Below are 18,946 nucleotides of genomic sequence, written 5' to 3'. Positions count from 1 at the left end.
GTATGTTTTCTTTTGCATCTATTCATTGTTATTTATTGATATGTCTTTTGCGAGCACATTGTAGAGTATGCCTCCTAAGCGTAAGGCGTCAGAGGGTGAGGATAGTTCTTCCTCGAGAGTTGTCGACGAGTTCGGCAAGTTGCTTAAAGAGCAGGCCAAAGTCCATAGCGAGCAGATTCAGCAGCTGCTTCGATTGCAAGGAACAGTACAGGGTAGAGGCCAATTGAGAGGCTAAGTAGCTCAGGCAGTTGGCACTGATGCCGTCTTTTCTGCCTTTAAGAGAATGGATCCACCGGAATTCGCAGGTAGCACTGATCCGTTAGTGGCTGTCGAGTGGGTCAAGGCGCTTGAAGCAATCTTCGACCATCTTCAGTATGAGGATAAAGACAGGATCAGCTGTGCAGTATTCATGTTTATAAAGGCTGCACGTATCTGGTGGAATGCCACTAAGGTTGGTGTCGATGTTTCAGCTTTGAAGTGGCAAGAGTTCACAGACCTGTTCTATGACAAGTACTTTCCCGACGCACTTCGATCTAGGAAGGTGACTGAGTTTCTGGAGCTTCTACAGGGAGGCATGAACGTTGATGAGTACATTCTCAAGTTCGAGGAGGGTTGTTTATTTGCTCTGTATATTGCTTCAAATGACAAAGATAAAGGTGCTCATTTCATTCGAGGCCTTAGAGCTGAGATCAGGAGAGATATCAACATGTCCAAGGCTGTGACTTTCAAAGAGATTGTGTCTAAGGCATTGTTGGCCGAACAAGACGAGAAGGATATCGCCAGAGAGAGGCAGGAGAGGCATCAAGCTGTTGCTCAGAGAGGCCAGGGCTCGAATCAAAGAGGCAAGGATCGTTTCAAAGGGAAGGGCAAGATGGAATCGAGTCCTAGACCACCGCTAGTTCCAGTTGATCCTGAGAAGCCGCTGTGTCCTAAATGCAGCAGACATCATCGAGGAGAGTGCAGATTTGGCACTCATATGTGTTATCGTTGTGGCACGGCTGGCCACATTGCTAAAGATTGTCCAAGGGGAGCGAGCAAGGATAAGGTGCAGGGTCGCATCTTTACGATGACCAAGGAAGGTATAAACCATGATTCTTCTGTGATCTCTAGTACTATTTTAATTTCAGGCAGAGTAGCTACGACTTTGATTGATACAGGTGCTACTCATTCTTTTATGTCTGAATTGTTTTTGAGATCTTTGGGTATAGTTCCTTCTGTTTGTCCCCTCCAGTTCAATGTTGTTTTGCCTTCGGGGGATGTGTTGTGCCCGACATCGATTGTGTTTGCTTGCTCTGTTCAAATTGATGGGCGTTTGGTTTTTGCTGATTTGATTGTCATCCCGATGGTTGCATTTGATGTTATACTTGGCATGGATTGGCTATCAACCTATCGTGCAGTGATTGATTGCGTATCTAAGACGGTGACTTTTGCAGATGATGGCAATAGGGAAGGTACGCTCGCCAGTGCAGGTACTTCGCTGGTCTTTCCTTTTATTTCTTGTCTTGAGGCTGAGAAGTTGCTGTGTAGAGGTTGTGATGTGTTTCTGGCTTTGATTGTGGATGTGGATAGAATGATTAAGTTGAATATAGATGATATCGATGTTGTGAGGGAGTTTGCTGATGTGTTTGAGGATGATGTGCCGGGTTTGCCACCGGATAGAGATGTGGAGTTTGTGATTGATCTGGTTCCAGGTACGGTTCCTATTTCTAAGGCTCCGTACAGAATGGCCCCTACCGAGATGAAGGAGTTGAAGACGCAGTTGCAGGATCTGTTAGACAAGGGTTTTATTCGACCGAGTTCTTCGCCTTGGGGAGCTCCGGTTTTTTTTTTTCAAGAAGAAAGATGGGTCGTTGCGGCTGTGTATCGACTATAGGGAGCTCAACAAAGTGACTATCAAGAACAAGTATCCGTTGCCACGGATAGATGATTTGTTTGATCAGCTGCAAGGTGCTACTGTATTTTCGAAGATTGATCTTCGGTCAGGCTACAATCAGTTGAAGGTTAGGGAATCTGATATCCCTAAGATAGCGTTCCGGACCAGGTATAGTCACTATGAGTTTCTTGTGATGTCTTTTGGTCTGACCAATGCTCCTTCAGTTTTCATGGATCTGATGAACCGTGTGTTCAAGCCTTATTTGGATAGCTTCGTCATTGTCTTCATCGACGACATCTTGATCTATTCCAAGACCAGAGAGCTTCATGCAGAGCATCTCAGAGTTGTTCTTCAGTTGTTGAGAGAGAAGAGGTTGTATGCTAAGTTGAAGAAGTTTGAGTTTTGGTTGGAGCAGATTTCTTTTCTACGCCATGTTGTTTCGAAGGATGGCATAGCTGTTGATCCAGCAAAGATTGAGGCGATTCAGAAGTGGCCTATCTCTACCACTGTCTCAGAGGTACGCAGTTTTCTTGGGTTGGCAGGTTATTATCGTCGTTTCATCTCAGATTTTTCTAAGATTGCCCTGCTGTTAACCAATCTGACGAGGAAGACTGTGAAGTTCGAGTGGTCCAATGATTGCCAGAGTGCATTTCAAGAGTTGAAAGATAAGTTGACGACAGCTCCTGTTCTTGCATTGCCCAATGGTTCTGAGGATTTTGTTGTTTTTACTGATGCGTCGAAGAAGGGTCTTGGAGCAGTGTTGATGCAGCGTGGGAAAGTCATAGCCTATGCTTCTCGCCAGTTGAAGGATTACGAAAAGAATTATCCTACGCACGATTTGGAGCTGGCAGCTGTGGTTTTCACCTTGAAGATTTGGAGACATTATTTGTATGGCAAAAAATGTGAAATTTTCACGGACCACAAGAGTTTGAAGTATTTGTTCTCTCAGAAAGAGCTCAATATGCGGCAGAGGAGGTGGTTAGAGCTTGTCAAAGATTATGATGTGACGATTAGTTACCACCCAGGGAAAGCGAATGTTGTAGCAGATGCTTTGAGCCGTAAATCGAGTTCTTATTTGAGTTCGATGATTCAGCAGCCCTTGTTGTTAGACTTGCAGCGAGAGGAGATAGCTTTGGTGGTTCTGGGGACCATTGCTCGCATTTCAGCGTTGGTCATTCGGGCTACTTTGACGGACAGGATCCGTAGAGAGCAGGCTATTGATGTTCAGTTGTCAGAGTTGAGAGCCAGGGCTGTTGATGTTCAGTTGTCAGAGTTGAGAGCCAGGGCTGAGGAGAGAGGTAATTCAGAGTTTGGAGTGAATGGAGACGGTTTGATGACATTCAGAGGTCGTATTTGTGTTCCTACTGGTGATGATATTCGGCGAGACGTCTTGACAGAGGCACATACCGCACCATATTCGATACATCCAGGCAGCACCAAGATGTATCAGGATCTTCGTAGACTCTACTGGTGACCAGGTATGAAGAAAGACATTGCCATGTTTATTTCTCAGTGTCTAACTTGTCAGCAGGTGAAGATTGAGCACCAGAGACCTGCTGGGACATTGCTATCTTTGCCGATTCCTCAGTGGAAATGAGAGCATATTACGATGGACTTCGTGACTGGTCTTCCCAGAACGCAGAAAGGTTTTAACTCTATTTGGGTTATTGTCGATCGATTGACCAAGTCAGCGAATTTTTTCCCAGTCAAGACGACGTATTCCATGAACCAGTATGCCGAGGATTATATAGCATAGATTGTTAGACTTCACGGTGTCCCTGTGTCGATTGTGTCTGATCGTGACCCTAGATTTACCTCAGATTTTTGGAAGAGTTTGCACAGAGCTATGGGTTCACGGTTAGCTTTCAGTACAACATATCACCCTCAGAGCGACGGTCAATCAGAGAGAGTTATTCAGATTCTAGAGGATATGCTCAGAGCTTGCACTATTGATTATTCTGGTAGCTGGGATTCTAAATTGCCTCTTGTGGAGTTCACGTACAATAACAGTTACCAGGCGACGATTGGGATGGCACCGTACGAAGCACTTTATGGCAGGAAGTGTAGATCTCCCTTGTATTGGGATGAGATTGGTGAGAGGAAGATGTTGGGTCCAGAGTTGGTCCAACAGACTGCTGATGTAGTTGCTGTTATTAGAGAGAGGATGAAGACAGCGCAGTCGAGACAGAAGAGCTATGCGGATGTACGTCGTAGACCTTTGCAGTTTGAGGTTGGCGATCACGTGTTTTTGAAGATAGCACCTCTCAAGGGTGTGATGCGGTTTGGCAAGAAGGGCAAGTTGAGTCCGAGATTTATTGGCCCCTTTGAGATTTTGGACAGAATTGGTGATCGAGCCTACAGGTTAGCCCTACCGTCAGATCTTGACAGAGTCCATAATGTTTTTCACGTATCGATGCTCAGGAAGTATATTGCGAATCCTTCCCATGTTCTTCGCCACGAGCCATTGGACTTGACGCCGAATTTGACGTACCAAGAGATTCCGGTTCAGATACTGGACCGCAAAGTTAAAGTTTTGAGGAACAAAGATATCGGCATCGTTAAAGTTCTTTGGAGGAACCATTTGATCGAAGAGGCCACGTGGGAACCAGAGGATGAGATGAGAGAGAAGTATCCTGAGTTGTTCGTGCAGTGACGTCAATTTCGAGGACGAAATTCCTCTAAGGAGGGGAGATTGTAAAAGCCAAGCCTGGTGTACGGTACGGTTTAAGTTTTCATAAGTTTATTGTCTACTTGGTCAAGTTTAGGTATAGTTTGGATGTTAAGAGTTTCGATTCATGATTTATATTATGGTTGGTTATAGATGATGTGTAGTGCTTTTGTAGCGGCGTTACGATTAAATTCATGATAAATTGTATATTGATCCAAATGATATGAGGCCTTTTCCATAAGAAAGATAAGACATAGAGGTGTAACTTTCTTATTTTGAGTTTTGTTCAAATCATTGTGGAAGGTAAGCCAAAAGTGCCCCGAAGTGTTTCGTGTGTTTCGACGTTCTTCCAGTGACACATGTTGGGAGAATGGGCATAACCTTTTACTCAGACGTCCAATTGATCTGATATTTTGAGGGATTCAAGATAAGACATAGAGCTACAACTTTGTAGTTTACCACGTTTCCAAATTATGAATGGAAGAGGCGTTTCAGATGCTAAATTTATTTATCTATTCAGCTTTTGTCTCACAACTAGAACCAAAGAAAACTGATGAAGCTCTTGCTGATCCTAACTGGGCAAATGCAATGCAAGAAGAGCTAAATCAGTTCACTCATAACAATGTCTGGAACTTAGTTCCAAGACCAGTTTCAAAAACTTTTATAGGTACAAAATGGGTGTACAAGAATAAACTGAACGAGGATGGTTCAGTTGTGCGCAATAAAGCGAGACTAGTAGCACAAGGATATAGGCAAGAGGAAGGAATTGATTATGATGAGACATATGCTCCAGTTGCAAGACTAGAAGCAATCAGAATGTTTCTTGCTTATGCATCATACAAGAACTTCAAAGTCTATCAAATGGATGTCAAAAGTGCATTCCTAAATGGCCAGCTACAAGAGGAAGTATATGTTGAACAACCCCCAGGTTTTGTAAATCACAACTTTCCTGATCATGTATATCATTTGAACAAAGCCTTATATGGTCTTAAACAAGCTCCCAGAGCTTGGTACGAAACTCTTTCAAAATTCCTAACTGATCATGATTTTTCTGTTGGATGAGTTGATAAGACCTTGCTCAAATTTACTAAGAATGATCACATTTTATTAGTTCAAATTTATGTTGATGATATCATATTTGGGTCAACTAACCCCAAATTATGCGAGAAATTTGCTAAGCTAATGCAGGATAAGTTTGAAATGAGCATGATGGGTGAACTGACATTCTTTCTTGGACTACAAGTGTAATAGCCAAGCCTGGTGTACGGTACGGTTTAAGTTTTCATAAGTTTATTGACTACTTGGTCAAGTTTAGGTATAGTTTGGATGTTAAGAGTTTCGATTCATGATTTATAGTATGGTTGGTTATAGATGATGTGTAGTGCTTTTGTAGCGGCGTTACGATTAAATTCATGATAAACTGTATATTGATCCAAATGAGGTGAGGCTTTTTCCATTAGAAAGATAAGACATAGAGGTGTAACTTTCTTATTTTAAGTTTTGTTCAAATCATTGTGGAAGGTAAGCCAAAAGTGCCCCGAAGTGTTTCGTGTGTATCGACGTTCCTCCAGTGACTCATATTGGGAGAATTGGCATAACTTTTTACTCAGACGTCCAAATGATCTGAAAGTTTGAGGAATTCATGATACGACATAGAGCTACTACTTTTTAGTTTACCACTTTTCCAAATTATGAAGGGAAGAGGCGTTTCAGAAGCGATCTTTGGAGTGGCAGTGCGCAGAGTGCGCGCCTGGGCGAGAGTGTTTGTGCGCCCGGGCGGGCCTTGTTCGAAAATATTTTGGTTTGGCCGTGAGTTCCACGCCCGAGCGGAAAAATATGTTCACCCGAGCGGCCAGCGATTTTTCAAAAACGTGTTTTCGGATTTTAAGTGTTTTAATGCAAGAGTTGGTCTCATTTTTCCTCATTTCTACTCCTCCTTTTCGTTTCTTCTTTTCTTGGGAGACTAGGGTTCCAATTTCTCTCCTTTCTTTTCTTTAACCCAAGCTTCTTGTTAGTTATTTGTGTTGAGAGCAAGATTATTTTGGGATCAAGGAAGCTAAGGTAAGCTTTTGGTTTGGTTATCTCTTAGTTTTTGGTGTTGGAGATGTTATGGGTTTGTGATGGTGTTGATTCTTTGGCTTTTAGGTATTGTTGTTGGGTTATTGGGTTATTGATGGTGCAAATTATGGTTTATTGTTGTAGGATTGCTACCAAGATTATAGATTCAAGGTGTTCTTGTGGTTTGTAAGTGGAATTTCATTCTTGTGCTCACATGATTATATATGAATTGTGTTTCAAAGGTTTTATTGTGTTATTCCCTTCATTTGATTCACTATTATGTATTGATACCTTTGTTGAATATTGTGGAGGCAATTGATGTCTCAACTTTGAGAAGGGAATACAAAAGAGAAAGAATATCAAAGTGTTTGATGAAATGTCCCAAAGAAAGAGTTTAAATGTTTTATGGATTGATAGATACATAGTCAGAGATTGCATGCAATTAGTTGATCAACGACCATAGGCTTATATCCCTCAGAGTTGTCGATTTATATCGATGGGATAAGAGCACCAAAGACAGAGTTACTATTGATATCAATCCACCATAGTAAAGAGAAATACCATCTCATTGTTATGCTATTGCTACGATATACATGTTTCAGAGTTGATGGTATTCTATGTTTTCAAAGCAATGTTTTACAGATTATACTATGTATCATTGCTATGTAAGAGTTCCACTTGCTGAGTTTTATACTCATTTAAGTTATTTTATGTGATGCAGATAAGAACGACGGACCAGGACGTTGATTGTGGCCCGGAGTCATATGCATACGAAGTTGGAAGGAAGATGTTATTTTGCAAGTATTTTTGGATCATGATCATAGGAATGATATTTTGTATTTTGTTATATCATTTGAATGATCATTTATTTACTTTAAACATTTTATGGTGATGTATTTTGAAACTCCTTCCATTTGATAGAAAATTTTAAATTCCGCTGCTATTTTTATTGTAAACGGGTCGACGTGTCACAACAAGTGAAGCAACTGGAAACTGGTATATTTATAAGTCAGACTAAATATACAAAGGAGCTGCTGAAGAAATTTGGCATGGAATCATGTTCAGCTGCGAATACTCCAATGAGCTCATCAGTAAAATTGGACACTGATCAAGGGAGAATATCAGTTGAGGCGACACTATATCGAGGTTTAATAGGGTCATTGTTATACCTAACTGCCAGTCGCCCTGATATTGTATTTGCTGTGTGTATGTGTGCTAGATTTCAAGCAAATCCTAAGCATCACATTTCTCAGCTGCTAAAAGAATTTTGAAATATCTTCAGGGCACACAAAATGTTGGGTTATGGTATTCTAAAGACTCTACTTTCAATTTAGTTGGATATTCAGATGCAGATTATGTAGGATGTAAGCTTGATCGTAAAAGTACAAGTGGATCTTGTCAGTTTCTAGGAGACAGGCTGATCTCTTGGTTCAGCAAGAAGCAGACATCTATAGCTACCTCAACAACTGAAGCAGAATACCTTGCTGCTGGTAGTTGCTGTGCACAACTGATCTGGATCCAGCAACAATTGAGAGATTATGGAGTAATTACAAATAATTCGCCCATATTTTGTGACAATACGAGTACAATTGCCATCACCTATAATCCAGTTCTTCACTCAAGGACAAAGCACATAGATGTCAGACACCACTTCATAAGAGATCATGCTTTGAAGAAGAACATCAGACTGGAGTATATATCAACTGAGCAACAAGCAGCTGACATCTTCACCAAACCATTACCCGAGACTAAGTTTTTTTACTTTCGCAATATTCTTAGTTTAATTGATCTGTCTTAAAATTATTACTAATGTTGCTTTACTAATAGAATTATCTGCAGAAATTAAGAACACAACAAATTGAAAATAATACTTTATTAAGAATACCATCAATCCCATTGTACAAAAGATATCATAGAACCAACTGAATCCTGCCATTATCTAATCCAATCATTCAACTCATAAATTTGGATTCTAGAAAATGACCTAGTTGTAGAAATCTTCTCAACCACATGCCATTCCTTCCATAACATTGCTTCTAACAGACATTTGTTATCAATCAGATCTTTAACATGCCTAACTTCAAAACGATCAATGTATTTTCTTGCTGTTGCTGCTTGAGCACGAGTAGGAACAGCACCACTACTACCAACCCTCAACAAATCATGAATCTTGAACCATGTTGATATCACTTTCATCAAGACATATTCTTCCATTGTCTTCTTCAATTCTTCTAAATAAGGACTTAATTGCTCATTAACTTGAATATGCGAACTACTGCATGCATCAAAGTTACTTGAATCCGACATATTGAACTGATATTGTCTCACATTCTATCATCTTATTTAAAGACATATGAAATTTAAATTTTGAAGAAACTGAAGAGACTCAAATCAACCGAAGCGTCTTTCTCATTTACCGAGGCTTCTTAACTATCAGTTGTTCATTATCAACTGATATCAGTTTGACATTCATTACTTAACGCTTAACCAATCATCAGTTCATCTGTTTATGATCGTAATTCATATATAATAACTAATGAAACTTATTATTTGCAGGAAAAAGAAAAAACAAAGTTAAGCCAAAATAAATGTTTTATTCAACCATAAATATTTGCTTGGATTACATTTTCATATTTTTCCTCTATATCATCTATCCACATTCTCAACCAAACGGATAGAGATGAGGAAGATGTCTTGAGAAAGCTGTGTGAAGAAGCTATGCGATTAAGGATCTCCAGTTCCTTTCGAAGCATCAGCTGATAAATATGACCATCCGTAAAGATGTCCACCCACACAGCTATGTGCAAGTGATCCCGCACTTCTCTCAACTCTGCCATCAGTTTGGGAGTGGTAGCCTCTCCAGAATTATACAGGAACGCAAGCTCCTGTAGGGAAGACTCTTGTAGAAGATTTCGTCTTCTATATCAGCCTTCCTAGCTTCCAAAGAAAATGGCGAAGCACTCGAGCTACTCGCATCTGCCATTCTTTCGTCTTGAATATTTTCACCAATATAACTGAAACTAACCGTGTTACTTCTATTTATAGCAGAATATCAAGGAAGCTGAAGGATCATCAACGTTTCAGCAAACGATAATCTTTCTGACCTTTAAATTTATTCGCTTTAATTATTTTATGCACTAATTAGCACACGCTTATAGCACACGAACACACGTTTTTATTCAAAATTTTGATGGACTGACACGTGTCCAGAATCTAAACAGTCACATATATATAAATAATTTCCCGCTTCAATTCAGATTTCTTTCTTACGCGTACATCATCTCTCAGAGCAAACTCATACAATCAGAGCTTGGATTTCGCAAAATTTCAGGTTTCCTTACTCTCAGCAATGGCGAATCAAATCCCAGCTCACATGTTGAATGCTAAGGCCATTGATTTTGACTTAGTTCTATCAGTTCACGAAGCTGAAATTAAGAATGCCTTTCTGAAGATTGAATCTGCTGGTCTCAGAATGTTTTTGGGACAAAACTCGCAGGAGATTTACCCAAAAGAACTCCAAGACCTCTACTCAAATGGATATATCAACTCTGATGGAAACATCATTGCCACTATTAACGGTCAGTCGGTGACCATTTCTGAAGATTCTTTCGGAGAAATCTTTTCATTACCCTCTGATGGATTAGTACACCTTGCTGATGTTAAAGCATCAGATATTGAAGAAATGCAAACTGCACTCTCTGCTGATGGACGGAAAATCAAAGTTTTCGATCTTAAGAAGGAACTGAAGCATGAAGTTCAGTTGCTGGCTGATATCGTAGCCAAAGGGCTATTGGCCAAGGCAGGATCGTATGCTGTTCTGACTTTGGAGAAGTTTCAAGCTATTACGATCATTATGGCTGGAAGAAAATTCAACTGGAAGCAACTTATTTTTAGTATCTTGAAGAACATGTTTTCCTCCACCAAGAAATCCAAAGGATTTGCAGTGCCGCTAAGCTATTTGATGAAAGTCAAAGGGTTGGTGGCTGATGATTCGGAGCGATTATCTAAATTCAAAATTTTCAATGGGAAGAATATTCTGCCACCCAAGACTAAACTAGACATTTCTCCTGCTCAGTTTGTAAAGATAAAACAGGAGATTGGGACTCAACAGGCGGCTCCCAAATCAGTTAAACAGGAGAAGACATTGGCTCAACTGAAGACAGTTAAAAGAAAACTGATTATTAGTGAATCCGATTCTGAGAAGACGCCCTCTCCAAAAATTGCCAAGAAACCAAGAACACAAAGGACAAAATTACCAACCACAGTAGAATCAATTCCTACTGAAAGACTGATATCTTGAGATGCCCAACAGCCTATCAAAGCAGTTCCTCTGAAGATTATTCCACCAGAAATCTCAGCTGGTGCAACAAAGGAAACAGTTAGAATCAAAGCTCCTCTAATCCACATCAATCGTCCTACCGTTCTAGCACCTCTCAGACCCAAAGGTATAAAGATTATAGAACAGGTGGATACTACTCGTACTGGATTGGAAATTCCACACATCCTCAGTACTGAAAAAGGCAAAGGCAAATTGATTGAAGAGCCAAGGTCATCCAATTCAATTCAAACTCATATTGACCTTGTTTGGGAACAGGTTAATAATTTTGCAGCATCAATACTTAAAATCTATGATGACTGGACCGTCTACAGAACTCAAATTTTTGCTAAGTAGCTGAAAAAGAAATCACTGCTGAACAAATTTATCAAACTGGAAGCAATTGTCCTCAAAATGGTCAAATCTGCTACAATTGTTCAGGCTTTGGAGAGAAACATATTTTTTTGATCAAATTCGAGCTAAGAAGCTATCTCAACTGCTTGAGAAATTAAAGGCAAACTACATTCCCACCAATCCAACTGCCTATAATGATCGAGCTGTGATCACTCAGCTAGATACAGATCTTACTAGCTTGCAAGCTCAGATAAAAATGTGGGAAATGGATCAGGAGTTAGTGCCTCTGAAGAAGAAGAAGAAAACCCCTCCTCTCAGCAGAAAGAGCCATCCTCAGAACAAATTATTGTTACAACTGAAGAACCAGTTCAGGATGTGCCACAATCATCTGCTGTGGAACATCAGCTGTACTCTGAAGCCAAGTTGAATTTTGCCAACATTGATGAAATAATTCAAGCAGTAGTGACAGAATCTATGAATAATGAAACCATTTCTGAAGAAGTTGATCACTCAACTGATCAAATCACTCAAGAGGTTTCTATCTCAACAGAAGCACCAGTTCAGCCTGCTGTTTCTGAACTAAAGGAGCAAACAGTGGTGCCTACTCAATCACCTAATCAACAGATTGCTGAAAATATGGAGGCAGTTCATGACCCTTTCACTGAAAAAACTTATTCAGCAGGAAAGCCCAATTGTTGATCAACATCAATCTTCATCTCCTCCAGTCCAAGTAGCAGTAACTGAAACAGATGTTCAAGTGCAGACTGTCTCTGAAACGATATTATCTGATAGAACCATGGTGGTCTTTGATCAAGTCTCACATGAACCAAAACCTCTAATCAGTCACCTCCTCTTCAATCCACAGAAATGGATCTTGTTCTTGAAGAAATCCAGAATATGCAGCACAATATGCAGCAGATGATTACTGAAATCAAGAAAATTCAATCCACACAATTCTCTCATACTGTCAAATTGGATTCTTCAATTGAATATGACTGCGCAAAACTGAAAGCCATTCAAGCAAACATGGAGTCTCTTACCCGAACTGTACTTGAGATGAAAAATAACAGAGGTCTAGCTCAAAGTCTCTATACAACTCAGGATATAATCAGTCAACGAGTTGAGCGATTGGAAACTACTGTTTCTAATAAAATGGAATTGCTGCAGACTTATTTACAAATTGCTGTCTCAAGTATCTCCGCAGATGTCAAAATTCTTTCCACTGACGTTCGAAAATTATCTGAGAAGATGGATTTGTTTGACAAAAAGGGGGAAGAAATCAAAGATCAAAGAGCATCGTGAAAAACAGCAGAAAACAGCAGAACAATTAATCAGATTATTAGATTCAGCTGTTATTAAATCAAGATCTCTTTCAGTTCAAGAAATTCAATCTCTTATTTTATCTATAATGAGCTCAGATGTTCAGTTATTATTTACTTAGTTTTGTCAAACACCATAAAGGGGGAAATTGTTGGAAACTAAATTCCGGCGTTTGACAAAATATGAATCAACTGAAAATACGAACCAACTGATCGAGTAAACTGAACTCAGCAACTGGACTTAATAACTGAAATCAACTGACTGATCAGTTGGAAACTGATCAGTCCAACTGATCAGTTGATATATTCAGCCGTATGCTAAGCACCCTTCAACTGAACATATCTTAGGAAAGAACAATCAACCGTCAAGAGACATAGAAGATTGCAACGCCGCACTTCAATCAATACAGCTTAGAAAAACGCATTTCGGCGAAAGAAATTAAGACGCCGCATCACAATAAATGAAGCAAACAATGTCCAAGGAATAATCAACGGATACAAAGATTCAAATTCATCTCAAGTTACCGTTGGAGAAAAGAAGCTTATAAATATGACAGAAGAACAGCTGAAGAAAGAGAGTCAACACTATTCAAAAGCTTGATGTCACTCTATCAAAATCTCAGCTCAATCTTACTTGATATATTCGTAGCAGTTAAGAATACAATTTGAGCTAATTAGCAAGTTGTAATAATCGTTGAAATTCGATAGTTCTAAGATCAGTTACGCACTGAGAACATTCTGTAATACTAAGAGTTTCAGTTTTTGGCAGTGTTAAGTCCAAACTGAAGTGGGTCAGTACAATTCTTGTATTTGATCAAAGTCTTTTAGTGGATATCCTATCCTTGAGATAGAAGGGGTGACGTAGGAGTAATTAAATTCTCCGAACATCCAGAAACAACCCTTGCCTATTTTATTTCAGTTTCTTATTCTATCTTTCAGTCAGTTATTTTCCGCAACTACTTTAGTTTAACTGATTGTCATTGACCAACAAGATTCCGAGAATCTGTTTGTCACCAAACTAAACTCAAAATTCGAAAAGATCAGTTTTAATTGTGAATGTTTATTCAATCCCCCCTTCTAAACACTCTTGATACGTTAATCGATCATATCAGAACGGGTTAGGCGAAATCAGTTGGCTCGTAAGCTGAACTGATTTCGCTGATTTAGTTTACTGGTCAGCTGGACTCATCATCAGTTGAACTCATCAGCTGGCAAGGCTTCTGAATGTCTTCTGTTGAACACCCTATCAGCTGGACAATCAGTTGAACTTGTCATTGATATATAAGTTGAACTGATTCAGTTTGGGCGATTATTTGGCGCTTTCAGTTTGCGTCTCGATAGCTTCAGTTTTTTCTTGGATAACTGAACAATTCGAATCTTGATCAGTTCCAGTTTCTATGCACTTAGGTAATTCATTATAAACATATAACAAGTTTTGTTAAAATCAAAATCGAGATTGCGAACATAAAATGTTCCAATAATCTCCTCCTTTTTTATGATCACAAAACTTGAGCAATTAAAGGAATTTTTAAAAATTTACATTTTAAAATTTAATTGATTAATTTAACTGATTCTCCCCATTTGAAGAATCAAAAGCATTTAAAGAAATTAAAAGGAATTTTTCAGTTCGAGGGATAAGAAAGCTCCCCCTCAAGAACTGAATTTAAAAACGTGTTAAAAAAAGAGTTTAAATCATTTTTCAATTCGAGGGATAATTTCAAAGAAAACTCTCCCTCAAGAACTGAATTAAAAACTTCCCCCTAAAATATAATCATTTACGCGTTTTAATGAAGTTTTAGCATATTTTAACATTCAAGAAGTTTAGGAAACATATTAACTGAAAATATCAGTTCAGTTACATTCAAAATAGGTAGTTAAACATGATGTTTATTTAATCAAATAAGCGTTCCTTGTATTATACATTAAGCACACAACATGTGTTATGGAAATTTCTACTACAATAGCAGATTTTAAACAACATCAAATATCGGTTAGTTTATACATAACAGAACTGAATGTACCAATAACTGGTTGCATTGAATGCTTTGAAATGATGCAATGATCTTGAGTCTTTTTTTTCAGAAGTGCAACTAATTTTCCTTGAACTTGATCTCTGCACTGGCTAACTGGTCGACCTGACTCAAACTGGAATCAAATGATGCTGAACCGCATTGATCAAATACTCTGATCTGATATAACAATGAAGCGGCGGTATACTGCTAACGATTAAGCTCCACTTTAATCATCTAGCCTTTCAACTTAGCTAAGTTTCGTCTGTTGATCAGATAAACTGGTAGGTTGGCAACTGAAATCTTGTCCACCGATCAGTTTAGCTGTTCTGCTCTCAGTTTGGACTCAAAAAGATAACCTCGGAACTCAAAATTATGTCAAATGACCTTATGCTCACAAGAATCTTAATGCCCTATGGAAAAAACATTTATCCACCTTCCAATATAATTTACTCTTAGTATCATATAAAAGCAAAACTTATTGTGCTACTCCTCCATCGATGCCCACCTATGTTATGCTACTTATTTTACGTAAGATAGTTATCTATTTTTTATCCCATAAGGTAGAGTAATGTCCTTATCCCGAAAATGTCATTCTTAACTTATTATACGCAGGATAATTCAAGGTCCTGCATATCCCGATTAAGGTGTTTAGTATTCCTAAAATCCTAACTTAATATTCACAAGGTTAATCATTGATCGAAAATTAATCTTTCCTATATCGGAACTCGACATTGGTACAGAAGGCTTCAGTTCCATCTATTACCATGGATCTTATAGTCTACCGAACCTAGCATCCATAAAATCATAAATTATTTACCTAGTAGGACTTACTATACAATCCCAATAAATATTTCCGATTGCTCCCAAGTTAATTGTTTCCTAGTAACAACTGGACTCTTATCACCAATTAAAACTTAAATTCCCAATTTCATAATCTTATAAAAATTAACTATTTTATGACACTACATGTTGTTTATCAATAACTTTAAACATTCCCCAAATGAATTCATCCTTATAAGTTTTAGTGACAAAGTTCAAATATAGAGGTTTCTGGACTTTATAAATCATAGCAATCATAGTATCAACCCAAAAATGAAATTCTTTCTTTTAAATTACTCCCCAAATTTTGTAATTACTTCGTATATTCCCCAAATTATAATTATATCCTCTGTGTTTCGCGACTTATACTTATAACACCTATAATACAATTGTAATTCCATCAAATCCACTATGATGCCCAAAAATTATTTATTTGACGAATCTTACTTTCACTTCAAAATTTCTAAGACCCATATTTCTCGTACCTCCTAGGACATCCTCATATTTACATATTTGTCTAATTTCGTCAATCGCAATTCCTCGTGTAACCCTTTATTGGAATTTACTTGCTGACTTCATTCAAATAGACCCTTTTCATTTTTCAGTAAATTGCAACATAAATCCCAAAGTTCTCGGATTATTCAATTAAGCCTAACTTATCGCCTTCCTAGCTCCTCAAACTATCGAATTTAATGTAAAACGGCTCACATAGATTTTGAAAAATGCTAAATGACCCCATAAATCTCCAAAAATTGCAATCAAGACCCAAAAATTCTATAATTTTCTAATTTATCCCCAAAATTTCCGCATTTTAGCCCTCCAAGTTTTCGGATTCATACAACTAAGCCCCAATATTTTTGAATTATAGACAAATCATCCTCGATATTTCCGAAAACTTGCAACTAATTCCCTCAAATTATTATCATTCAGTCCCTAAGTTCATGATTCCTTAAAGTTTAACCCATACTACCCAGTTCGAAATTCTCTTCCTACACAGCATTAAGCTCGTAACATATTGTCCAAATTCAATTCATCTCAACTTAATCCTATGTAGTGTAGAATTTTAAGATACACAAAACCAAAATCTTCTCACGTCTCTGGAGCATAATTGTTCATACCGTCCAAACCACGTAACCAACATGCATTTAATTTTGAAAAAAAATGCAACTTCTAATTTTCTATAAAAGCGTAAAAAAATTTTCAGCATATAAGTGTAAAGCAGTAAAAACTCACAGACTTGAAAAGTGACTTCTTGAGCTTCTCGGAGTGGCAGTAACACAACCATTTCGGGTTCCTTCGCTTTGATTCCAACTGAAACATCCTCCATTTTTTTAACTTTAAAATCCTAATAATTTTTTTTAAACAATATTTAGAAAATTAATAATTAAAATCACTTAACATTTTCATAAATCAAAATAATTTAACATTTAAAATAACAAGTGCATAAAAATCCCTAAATCTTCCATTAGCAAAATCCTACGTCGACCTATAACAAGAACGACTAACATCGAAATAAAGCATACAAGTCTCTAACAAAATCATTAACAAAATCTTTTAAAACTCTGACTATCAAGCTAATGCGAAAAATAATTGTCCCTCGAGAGTGTACTGTCCGGGCTCGATCCACTCAAGCGTCGGTGCCTCCCTCAAAAACATCATCACCTGCAACATTCAAAACTAATGAGTCTAATGACTCAGCACATTCTAAACAGAAGTTACAAATAATATATATACAAGCACATGCGTTAAAATCATATTTTTATTTAAAATAACTTGTAAGCATAAATAAATTGTAAATCGTCAAATCGTCAAATTTTCAATCATTTATCATTTCGGGTGAAGTTTGATCCTTGAAAGTGACTAGCCTTTTATTCTCTAGTCGACTAATCAGTCTTAGCTCACCATTGCGCATGGGGACGGGTAGTAGGCACCGATGTAAAATGGAAATACAATCGTCGGGCTCTTTCTAAGGCTTTTTTCCGTATCCGGGCTCCCTCTGGGGCCTTTTCCATCACAATATTCCCAAAAATCATATATTTTATCCTATTTGTCACAGTCAATTCCCATCCTTCCAAATTTTTTTCCTTTTCTTTTTTTAAATCATAAAATATCATGACTTTCCAAAAACAGCATTTTCACATTAAAAATATCACAACTTTACCATAAAACTTAAAATCTCATATTTTCATCGAAATCATCATAATATATCATTTACCATGCATTATGACCCTTTGGGACGCTGTCAGCACCTTTCGTACTACCTAGGTGTAAAATGATCGTTTTGCCCTGGACGTAAAATTTCTCGACTTTGACCTTTTTCTTACTTTTATTGACTCTAGATTATCTGAAATATTTATTTAGGCTTAAATTTAATTTTTTATATTTTTATTTAGCTTAAATTCGAGGCTTTCGATTTAATTTTCTATTTACTAATTCGTGAAGCGTTTAATTCTCAAATTAATTCGAACTTTAATATTTTCTTATCAAATTTTAAACATAGACTTTTATTACCTAAACAACCCTCGTGAACTATGAATCGACCCCCGTAGACCATTGCTCGACCCTTTTTCCTTTCTACCTAACCCTATTTCAAACCGTGTATTCTCCCTCGAGCCAAATCACGATTTACTCAAACTACACCCGAGCTACCTCGAGCCAACCAATGACAAGACCACCTAGGGACCCTACTGACCATCCCTGACCAATTTAACCAGCCCCTAGCCCATGCTGCAAGTTGTGCATGAGCCGCGGCCGATTCTAAGAGTTCAGCGAAACAAGGACTCTTCTGCTCGAGCCACCATCGAGCCCGAACCCTCCTGACCCACACTGGACCACCCTCAGACCTATCCAAGACCACCCTAGCCAAGACCTGACCGTACAAGCTGTAGCAGCCCTCGACTGCACCTTACGTGCCTAGGAGGAGCCCATGCGATCATGGACTCTTCCATACAAGCTAAACATATATCATAGCCCTACTAGGACCATTCCAGACCCCGAATTGTGACCCACACTGAGCCCTAGCCCAACCCTGTTTTAGCCGCATGGTGCCAAGCCACCTAGCCGAGCCATCTTCCCATCGGTTATACTAGGAAACCCTAGGCGTGTTCTTCCTTAGACAACTTGACTCCAGCCTTTGTTTTAATCCTTAGTGACTCATTTCCATCCCTTAAACCCCTCCTATTGGTAGCATGTCCTTAGGAATCATAGCGTTAAAGAAACAAGTGTAAAAGCATCAAAACTTTGAAAATAATCTTTATATTATTTAACCCATCAAACGTAAATATTTTTCATGCAAAATTAATCAAATCATGCATAATATTTTTTGAATGATCCGTCAAATGGTTTAGATACGTACCTTTGAATTTTAGAACGCTCAAAGATGCGATCGTCGGTGTGGGGTGCGAAATAAACGAACGGGCAACGAGGACTCCTAGTTTTCTTCCTTCTAGGTTTCGAATTTTTCAGTGTGTGTTGTGTTTGAGGATCAGCTGATATGAAGATTTGAAAGACTAGGTTTCTATTTTATAG

Source organism: Primulina tabacum, chromosome 14 (assembly GCF_025594145.1).
Source record: "Primulina tabacum isolate GXHZ01 chromosome 14, ASM2559414v2, whole genome shotgun sequence".
NCBI classification, from domain to species: domain Eukaryota; kingdom Viridiplantae; phylum Streptophyta; class Magnoliopsida; order Lamiales; family Gesneriaceae; genus Primulina; species Primulina tabacum.
This window is presented reverse-complemented; position numbering follows the sequence as displayed.